Below are 11,625 nucleotides of genomic sequence, written 5' to 3' on the forward strand. Positions count from 1 at the left end.
CTGATGGGGGTCGGCGGGGAGCTTTCCTAAAGCTGGAGACTATTTGAAAATTAAATCTCATGCAAATTTGGTCTGGAAATGTAAAAATAAGGAGGGAACTAAATGTATATGGGATGGATAAATTTATGAAGACTTGATGTAGAGAACAACAGCATATAAACCACATAAGCTGTTCAGAAATAAATTCAGCACATTTGGTTGAACCTGGAATTTTCATGTTAAACCACAAAGGAAAAGCATGAAGTATTGATGAGATAGGAACAATGTGGAGAAGTGTGGAAAGGAAGACAAAGATGGAATCCCATGGAAAAATCAGAATAGAGCCCAGAACCATTTAGAGCACTGTGACAGTGTTGCTAGAAATAGAAATAAAGGACTTTGGGAATTCTGCCTATATATTAAATCTTTTGTGTTCTGTTAAATGTGGTGGGCCAAACCTGTCCTCTTCCTGTTTCCCTGCATTGCTCAATCTTGTACTTTTTTTTTCAGTCTCCAACAGAGACTTTCTGCAGCAATCAGCCAATTGTGAAGTCAAAAGCAAAAATGTTTTCTTTAAGAAGTTTTACCACCTGGAAAGTTTACTGTTACCAGTTCCTCCCATCCCTGGGTTCTAATCTACTTCTTTCTCAGTATTACTAATAATACTAAGCTTTTTTGGAAATAAGAGGGATATAAAGGCCCCAATTTTTTGTTAGCTGGTCCTGCCAAATATCTTTTACCAGAGGTAAGACCGCCAGCAGTAATAGTAGAAGCTTCTGCTAAACATGGCAAAGAGTGGGTCCAAGGGATTAAAGGTGGTTTAAGATAAGAAAATCTTTAGAATTCTATACTTCTTAGTGGTAAATTTCTGCAAATGTCCTGACCATCTGGCCAGGAAGGTTTGTGTGAGCCAGTAGGAAAGGTGTATGTCATTTTTGATGGCTGATGTTCAGTGTCAGTGGGCTGATGATTGTCATTCAGTCATGTCTAACTCTTTGTGACCTTGTGGACCATAGCATACCAATACTGTCTGTTGGGTTTTCTTGGCAAAGACACTCTTGTTGTTTGCCATTTCCTTCACCAATGTATTAAGGCAAGCAGAAGCGACACTGATTTGCCCAGTGTCACATAATTTTTAAGTATCTGAGGCCAAATTTGAACTCAAGTCTTCCTGACTCCAGTCCAGAACTCTATCCACTGAGTAGATATCTAACTGATCACAGACCTAGATCCAAAAGGGATCCCTTGAGTCATCCAGTATTTTTAAAATATGGTGAATTTGAGATCCATAGAGGTAAAGTGATTTGCTCAATGTCATACGGATAGATGGGTAATAAGGGTCCGAGCCAAGATTCAAAATAGATTCTCTGACTCCAAAAGCAGTCCTCTTTTTTCTTCTGTACAACTCTCCCTCCACAATTCAAAATGAATGTTTTGAATGAATTATAAAATTTCAGAATCTAATTCTGAGTACAACTCAAATCTCTGTCTTGGGCTTTCTTCTCTTTTCTCTTTACACACAGATATGGTCTTTCTGTGACCTCATCAGTTCCCATATATTTAATTATCATTAACTATACGTATCAAAACATATCCTCTTTTCTGAACTCCTGTCCTGCATCACCAAATGCGAATTAGACATTTTGAACGGGATGCTCCATAGGCATGTGCATCCAAAATAGAAGTCATTAACTATATTTCCCTCCAAACCCATGCCTCTTTCTAACTTCCTTTTTTTTTCAATCAACGGCATCATCATTCTTCCAGTTATCCAAGTTAACCTTCAGTGTAACATTCGGTTCATTATACTCCCTTATCCACTCAACTGCCAAATCTTGCTGCTGCTTCTTCCCCTAAAACTTTCGTATCTATGTCTTTCTCCTCATTTACAGGGCCACAGCCTTACTTCAATGCCTTGTCACATCTCATTTGCTCTATTGCAATAGTTTCCTAATTACTTTCCCAGTGTGGTATTTCTCTCCTCTCCAATTCAGCCTTCATACAGCTGCCAAAGTGATATTATTATCAAACCAAAGAACAGATCATGCCACTCTCTTGTTCATTATAGTCTAGTAACTCCTTGTTACCTGTAGAATCAAGTATAAATGTCTTTAATTGTTATTTAAATCACTTTGTAACTGGCTCCAACATGCCTTTCTAGATTTATTATACATCAATCTGTCTGTGATCCAGGCAGACTGGCCTTCTTGCTGCTTTTCTCATACAGGATTCTGTCTCTGATCTCCGTGAATTCACCTGGGCTGTTACCATTCCTCAAATGCACTCTTACTTCCTTGCCTCTTGCTTCTTTTAATTCCCAGTTTTCTTCAAAGCTCTACGCATGTGCTACTTGTGTTCTGAAATATTTCTTGATTCCTTCTGCAACTAGAATTTTTTTGGGGGGATATCTTGCATTTGTCCTGAATCTCCTGGTACATGTACATGTTCTTTTCCTGAAAGAATGTAAATTCCTTTGGGGCAGAGACTGTTACATTTTTGTCTTTGTTTTTCCAGAACCTAGCACAATACCTGGCATACAGCAGGCATTTATTAAATTCTTGACTGGTTACTGGAAAGGCTATGAGGGGTTAGATAGTCTAATTTCTAAGGGATCACTATTCGGGGACCCCTCCTATAATGGCCATCCCATCTCTGCTTGAACACTTGCAGTAATAGGAGTACAATAGAATGATAGGAAGCTCATTACTTCAGAATATATCTGATTTAATTTTTAGACAGTTTTTCCTCATGTTGTGAATCAAAATCTGCCTCTGTAACTTTGATCCATTGATCCACTACTCCCCTCCCCACCGAGGTACATGTTTCATATGATTCTTCTTCAGGTATTTAAAGATTCCATTAAATCTTCTTTTATTCCCAGGTAGAATTCTTCTGGCCACAGTTTTTTTTCCTTATGCTATATGGTCACCAGGACTCAAACCATACTGATCTCACTCCTCTAAGCATGATTCAGTTTATCACTGTCTTTCCTAAAACAAATGTTCAGTATTGAATATAATGCTTTTGTAGTCAGTGCAAAATACAAAGAGATTATTAAATCCCTTTTTCTGAACATTACATTTCTGTGAATGAAAATTAATATTACACATTAATTTTATTTAAAGTTTTTATCTTGTTTTTGACTTTTGTCTTTATATTCTTCTATTCACTTTTATAATATATCTTTTCTTGTTTATCCAACAATCTCTTTTAACAAAGGTTATTATTGTTTCTATATTAATTTTAGTACTCTGTATGATCTTTTTTTAAATTTTTTAAATTTTTTTAAACCCTTAACTTCTGTGTATTGGCTCATAGGTGGAAGAGTGGCAAGGGTGGGCAATGGGGGGCAAGTGACTTGCCCAGGGTCACACAGCTGGGAAGTGTCTGAGGATGGATTTGAACCTAGGACCTCCCGTCTCTAGGCCTGACTCTCAATCCACTGAGCTACCCAGCTGCCCCTCTGTATGATATTTTGCTGCACTCATTTTACATAACTTGACCTTGAGTTCACAAGATCTTGACATCATGAAACCACATTTTCATCACATTGGCTATTAAATGTACCTTTGATGAATAATCCATTTTTCTAGATCTTCTCTCACAGTTTATAAGCTTTACTAAGAGTGTTTCCACTTCATTAAAAAACTCTTAATTTAACAATCTTTGATGAAAATGAGCACTTAGATATGCACAATAGAATAGAAAGAATGTTGTGCATGAAATTATGAATCTCTATTATGTAGACCTTGTTTTTCTTTGAAAGTATGTAACAGATTCAATGTTACGTTTAAAGATGTTTGGCTTGTCTAGGATTTGTTCTGGCCTTTTTTCTTTTCTGTTCTGTGAATTTCAGAACATGCCTTTTAACAAATGTTTTAAGAGAAGAAAAAAAGCAGTTGATCAAAACCAATTAATACATAGATGATATCATATTTAGTCCTTTTAGTCTGGAACTAAGACTAGTTCACCATGGTCTTTTTGAGGAGAGGGTATATAACTATCAGCTGTATTTCACTAGAGATCTTCCTCCAGGTTGACAATGATCTGTTAGTCTGATCTTTTGAGGTATAGTCATTCAGTCAGTTTTGAATTTATATAATTATAATCCAGCTTTCACTTTGTGCTCAAATATATTATAAGGGATTCTTCTAAAAGCTTTGCTGAAATTAAGATAACTATTTCTACAACATATCCTTTACTTAGTAATCCTATTCAAAAAAAGCAATGTTTAGTTTCACATAATTACATATCAGTTTGAACTCATGTTGGTTCCTGATAATCACTGGTTTCTTTTCTGAACTGTCACAAAATAGCAGATTTATAATCAGCTAGAATTCTGTCCAAGATGGCTCTGACATTCACTAGTATATACTTCTGTAATCAATGTTGTAGTTTTTTTTTTCAGTTTTGGGAAATCAAGACAGTTATATACATCTCCTTTTGCTCAGAATACTTCAATAATTACCACAAGTAGTTCCAAAATCATACTTGCAAGTTCTTTTGGTACTATCAAATATAATTTGTTTGTCTCTAGAGATCTGAATCAATTTAAAGCAGGAAGATGCATTTTTTGTATCTCTTCATCTATCTGAGACTTAATTGTCTTGATATTTTTCCATATATCACATAATATGAGGGATATAAGGGGTTTCATGAAATTTCCATTGGAATTGTAATTATTATGTCCCCAAACAAGCCATATTTCTTTTGGGTATTCAGATGCTTTATAGTGCAGATGGGAGCAAAATGAAAGTTAAGCAATTCTGTTTTTTTTCCTGTTGTCTTTTAATGTTATATCACTTATTAATGGCACTTGGACTATCTCCCCTTTCCTTGACTTCTTTCTCTGAACATCCCTTAAAATTTTTTACAAATTGCCATTTTTCTCAAGCCTCCATTCATTGTGAATTTTAGCCTTTCTGGTATTTATTTTTGATCTTTCAAGTCACTCTTTCCTACATATCCTTGATTATGTCTCACTAAATATTTTTATGTACTTAGATTTATGATTTTATCAATGTGGGTAGTCCCTTTATTTCAAGTTGTATAACCAAGTCTACTCATCCTCTTTGATCCTTGATTATATCTTTCCATAAACGTCCATAGAAAATCTAACTAATAGACTAGAAATATTTTGCTAGTTCTTTTAATATTTCATGGAGACCATTATGTCCTGGCAATATTGATCTCTTATAGATTATTCCTTCCACAATTTGAATTAAGTTGTCCATTCTGTCTCCTTTCAAATTCATATATGTTTGCATCCATGATGTCTTTACATGAGTGTCCATGCCGTTGTCGTTGATATGTTGAAGCCTATTTAAAAACACCATCATGGGGGCAGTTGGGTGGCTCGGTGGACTGAGAGCCAGGCCTAGAGATGGGACATCCTGGGATCAAATCTAGCCTCAGACACTTCCTAGCTGTGTGACCTAGGCAAGTCACTTAACCCTCATTGCCTAACCTTCACTGCTCTTCTGCCTTGGAACCAATTCATAGTAATGATTCTAAGACAGAAGGTAAAGATTTAAACAAACAAACAAGAAACCATACCGTCAGGCATCATAGTATTGTCCTTCAGTCATATTCACTTTAAAAATTTTTCCTGGGACCTTGTTATTCCATAAAGTCATAGTCATAAAATATCAACAAAAGAATATCTTTGTACCCATCCTTTATAAATCTAAACATAATAGAGAATTCTTTTGGGCTTTCATGGTGTCTTTAAATGCCTTTTCTCTTTCTCATTCTTGGGTTCTTTTGTGACTATATTGTTAGGATTCCATTTTACAGTCTTTTTTTCTTTATAAGCTTCTGTAAGCTTGTAAAAGTGAATTGAATGGCCAGGATCCCATCTCTCTTATTGAATCATAGAATAATAGAATGTTAAAGGTCAAGAGACCAGAGAAATTATTTAATACAAACATTTCACATACATTTCACAGATGAGGAAACTGAGACCCAAAGAGAATAAGTGATTTGCTTAAGGCCATACAGATTTATGAACTTTTTGAAGTAGTTCAGATGAGGTTATAATTGCAGATAAATATTTCCCTGATGATGGAGGATTATTAAAACAAGGAAGCACCTATTCATTTCTCCTTTTTCCCTGGTTGTAATGATAGACACATATGGCTACAGTGAGGAATGTCTCCTACATCTGTTTAAAAATCTAGTTTTGTTCCACTTAATTTATTAAAAATGTTCAGCTCCTTTAAAACTCAGATAAAATCCTGGAGATTACTAAAGAAGTACCAGGCCAGTGAGTACATATAACCAATAATGCAGAAAACAATTATTAAGCAGAGGGAAAGGAATTCATTGAATAACTTAGCATGAATGGTTGACAGGGAGGCTTCTTGATTTGTAAAAGGATGTTCACATGAATGGATATGCAACATGATATGACTATAATCTCCCTTTTGCAACCTTGAAGATGCCTGTGGTGCCTAAAGCCAGATTCAACTTTGTGAAAAGGGATAGAAAGGGTTTACATTCTTATGCAGAAGGATTGTTCAAAAAATAAATGAAACCTCTGAACACTGAAAAAAGCCCTTTCTCAGATGAATTCTTAGGTAGCAGTAAAAGCTCTGTCCTGCCAGAGAAACATTAGAGGCTGGAATAATTCTGGCAAGGGCTTTTGACATCAAAGCTGTTCTGAAGCAGGAATATATTACATAGAGACATGGATTTCTGAATATAAGAAAACTTTCCAGATAGACTGTGTACTTTGTCTTTGCAAGGAAAACTAGGGCTAGATAAAGCAGTGATTAATAATGGTTGAACATTTAAGGTGCCCTTTGGATCACTGATTCCATAACTAAATTTCAACAGAAAGGAAGATATTTAATTAGAGAAATAGATAGTTCTAAGTGTGTGTTTTTATCACAAATGAAATGGGATAAGGCCATCAGGTCTACATTGTGAATCAGTAAATGGAGAACAAGGATAAGTTGTCCCAATTCCATGAAATAAATTTGAGGCCACCTGGGTAGAAGTTTAGAACCAAGAAATAGTCTAAACTCACTGCCTAGAGACAGAGCTTCTCAATAGATTCTAAGGGGTCCCTGGGATACTTCAGTACCAAATCCTGCCCAATTAACTTCCTTTCAAAACCCTGGAGCTATAATATATTCCCCAAGAAAACCTCTCTGATTGATCTCACCTGACTTTGATCCCTCCTTTTCTCTAAGCCTCGCCAGCAACTGGTTATAAATGTTTGTACTGATTTGCTATTAATTTATTTACAGAGTTTCACAACGATTACAGTACTATAAAAGCTGATGGATGATTTTGAAAGAAAGAGATGAACTTATTTATCTGTTTCTATGTCATTATTATAGTAGTGGGATTAGATAGCAGATGCTGTAAGGTTAATGCCTATGCTCTACTTTACTTTTTAATTACTATGGCGTCTAAAGTACTGTATAACTCAAAATAATAATTTATTTTTAATTCATCAAATATTGATTAATTGCTGCCTATGTTCAAAGTTGCAGTAATAGATGGGGGACAGGGACATGTGGAGAGATAAACGAGAATTCTTGTCCTCAAGGAGTTTATAGTCTAATAACAAGGGCTTGAAATGTAAACAAATAACTATGATAAAAAGCTGAAGTCTTAAGAGAAAAAGCTAGAACTAAACCTAGTATTAGAGGACATCAAAAGAGAGAAAAAGAAGAAAAAGAAGAAGAAGGAGGAGGAGGAGGAGGAGGAAAAGAAGAAGAAGAAGGAGGAAGGAGGAGAAGAAAAAGAACAAGAAGAAGAAGAGGAAGAAGAAGAGGAAAAAGAAGAGGAAGAAGAGGAAGAAGAAGAAGAAAGAAGAAAAAAGAAGGAAGGAGGAGAAGAAAAAGAAGAAGAAATGAGAGAGATCTTTCATTTGAAAGAAGGTACTCAAGAAAAACCTGTTTCATGAATTGTTTTTTTTTAATTCCATTCTTTTTATAAAATGGAAATCACTTTTCAAGTTTACAGTCTTAACAAGGACATAAATTTTTTCTCTTACTGCCTAAGTATGAATGCCTTAGATGAAACTCAGAAGAACAGAAAGTGGACAGATCCCAACAACTAGTTGAAAACAGAACTCAGGTTTGTTATTTTCCATGTTAACTCCAGCTGAACACAAATTCACACAAATGGTTGTTTTTTTAACCTCCAGTAATGTAGTTTCGTAAACACTGAAGAGAAATGCATCCCTCTTCCTTTTCTACTTTCTTCTCCTCAGTTAATAAAGCTAGTCTCATCAGCCATCCAGTTGACCCTTACTTCTAAATCTCTCCAGCTGCTTTTGCATGCTAATTGAATTGTCAACAACAAACAAAGAAAAGCAAGCACTTTAAGCTACCATTGCTGGCTACAGAAACGTTGTAAAAGGCTGCCCGCTGTTTCTCCGAAGTATGCATGAAAGGCAATTAAGAAAAGTCCTGTCCAACCCCTGCAGTCTGCTAAATCAAGGCTGAGCTGTATGTCGAAACTGACAAAAGACACACAAAACCCCAGCAAATCTCAGGACAAAACTGGCTGCAATTGTCCTCAGAACAATGTGTGGCCCAATTAATGGAAAAGCACTTAACTCCAAGTTAAATGGGTCTGTTGCCTTTTGCCCTATAAACTGGTGTCTAGCCTTAAAGCTTGAGAGCTTTGACTCAATGAGTCCTTTACTGAGGGAGGAGAAGTACAATGCATTGGGTATGACTGGTCTGATAACTTTACCAATCTCGGGCTAAGAGTTAATACTAAGAATGAATGCTGAATGAATACACACCTCTTTGGAGCCTCTTTTGCTATAATTGTGAAAAAGTTGGGGAATTCCCACATGGCTGCTGCACAAAGGAGGTGAACAGCCCGTGGGGATGGACTCCCTGGAGACACAAGGGCTCCATTGGACACCAGCAAAACTTGTAGAAACCAAAATCTAGAAGCCGTAAAGATGCTACAGCAGTCATGTGACTAAGGTTAAAACACTAAATGAAGTCAATTTCCCTCTTTTACTGGCCTTCATTTTTGTATACAGGTTTTGTCGGCAGCATTTTAAGTTATCTTAGTTGATAAAAGGCATCTGCTGGGGCATGCGGAATCCATTTTAACCTTTTGTTATAAAATACCATTTTTGGTTACAAAATGTCACAGTTGAAGCTGCTAAACACATCCCAGTTTTTATGTGCTACTGTAATAACCTCTGTTAGTAAATATATATAAGTCTCTGTGAACAATATATTTTGGCTTCTTGCTGCTGCTCCGTGGTGGGAGTCATTAAAAAAAAGGCTCAGTCCCTTTTGGAGCTCAGCCAAGCAGGGTTAATCTAGTACTCTGGAGGCACTTGCTTCTCTCACGTAGGATCTCCACAAAAGTTACCCTGGATTCATGGTGCTTTCTAGGTCTATAGCCACTCAATAATCACAAAGATATGAGGCTTCCCTGGCATGTTTACATTTCATGATGAAAATCTGAATGCATAATTGGTTCAAGGTAAAGGTATTTAAAGAAATAGTATAGTTAAGAAAAATAGCAATAATGAATCTTCTCCATCAACCTGGGATACACTGTTCCATAAATATCAACACTATCAATGGGAACAAGGAATATTTTTAGAGAAGATAGAGGCAAAGGCAATGTGAAGGGAATGCATGTGACCAGGCATATGCATGAAAGGGTTACTCATACCTGATGCTGTGGGGTCAGTGATGTCTTCTGATCATGTCTTTGCATCCCTTCTGTTGGACTTCCTCCCTCCTGATTTCACATAACATGTAGACTCTGTTAGGCATTGCTCCCTGATCATTTGGTGGTCACCGCTAGTTGCTGCTGTGCTTGGCACATGTTTATGGAGAGCTGCTTCCTGTTTCCAACTTTAGCTGAGTTATCGCCAAAGGGGCTTCAGAAGAGGAGACTCATGTTTCTTTTGGTTAATGACCAGAGGCATAGATTTCAGCTCTTTTGGTGAGGGAAGAAGGCTTTTTGTCTATCTATTATGAGATAATACAAAGGCTACCTTTCTATTATAAGAAAGATATATCACTTCTCAATACAGTAAATGTGTGTGACTTTTCCTTCCAGAAGAATAGAACACAAAATAGCCAGTTAAGTTTTGCCTCTGTCTTTGTGTGTGTGTGTGTGTGTGTGTGTGTGTGTGTGTGTGTGTGCATATGTGTGAGCCTTAGTCAAAGTCCACTATCTCAGACAAATATCTGACATAGGGTTAGAAATTACTTGTAGTTCATACAAATCTTTATGGAGATACTATATTGTCAAATACATTTGAGGAGGGAGGCTGGTGCTCTTTCAAAAGAGCTCTACAAGAACTGTGCATTGGTTCCTGGAATTTTTTCTTTGATCCCTTAGCATCTTTTGATCTCTAAAAATGAGCAAGAGTAAACTCCAGGTAGACTTTTTCTGAGGTACTCCCATCACTTTAATTCTTTGTACCAAATTCTTTGAACCAAATATCTACTTATCTCCCTCTCCCTGCCTCCCTACCTCCCACTCTCTCTCTCTCTCTCTCTCTCTCTCTCTCTCTCTCTCTCTCTCTCTCTCTCTTTCTCTTTCTCTCTCTCTCTCTCTCTATACATATATATGTATATATGTGTGTATGCATATATATGTATATATTTAACAGTAGGCCCCATAGTCTTTAATACACCACATATTAGTACACAAAGGACTTTGCTATGAAAAGGACCCCAAGGCAATCCAATAAATTATTTACATTAGGTATAGGCAAACTTTTTCTTTAATGAGCTAGATAGTAAATATTTAAGTTTCATAGGCCAAGAGGCAAAACTGAGGATATTATATAAATACATAAAAAGAGAAAAAACAAATTTCCACAAATTTTTATTGAAAAATTCATGTAATAATTATAATTGAATGTAATTTTTGTGATTGTTGTTGTTTGATCATGGACAATTTCTGTGAAATAGGTCTACTAATGATAAGAATGGAATATTTTGGGGAGATAACATATCACTTGGGAGTCAAAGTTAATGTTCTCTGTCATTAAAAATCAATTGCAAATGTTTATCTGTTAATGCTGATCTGTAATGAGATTTTATATATTTCATCTTTGAAAATATCTTTTCACAAAGATAAGTACTGCCAAATATTGGTATTAATCCATAAGCATATAGTGTTAAATGAGCATATTCATTGTTTAGAAAGCATTTGTAGGGGGCAGCTGGGTGGCCCAGTGGATTGAGAGCCAGGTTTAAGGAGGTCCTAGGTTTAAATGTGGCCTCAGACACTTCCTAGCTGTGTGACCCTGGGCAAGTCCTTTAACCCCCATTGCCTAGCCCTTATCACTATTCTGCCTTAGGACCAATACACAGTATTGATTCTAAGATGGAAAGTAAGGGTTTAAAAAAAAAAAAGAAAGCATTTGTAGAATTCAATTAGAATCTTCTCTTGATACTGCCTTTTAGTGGCTTACTACAATGTAGATAAACACTTCCAACTGAAGATTAGGGGGAAGCTCCTCAATTGCACACTTAAATGGATTTTGAAATACTGAAATTTCTTTTGTACTTGTATTAGGGTTTTTCAAAATAACTGGCTGGAACTGTAGTTTGAGATTTGAAAATATATCTACTGGACATTTGTGTGAGAATCGAGGTCTTGCTTCTTGTTTTAACTTCTAACAGCACAGGA

The sequence above is a fragment of the Gracilinanus agilis genome, chromosome 3 (assembly GCF_016433145.1).
Source record: "Gracilinanus agilis isolate LMUSP501 chromosome 3, AgileGrace, whole genome shotgun sequence".
Lineage (NCBI taxonomy): Eukaryota > Metazoa > Chordata > Mammalia > Didelphimorphia > Didelphidae > Gracilinanus > Gracilinanus agilis.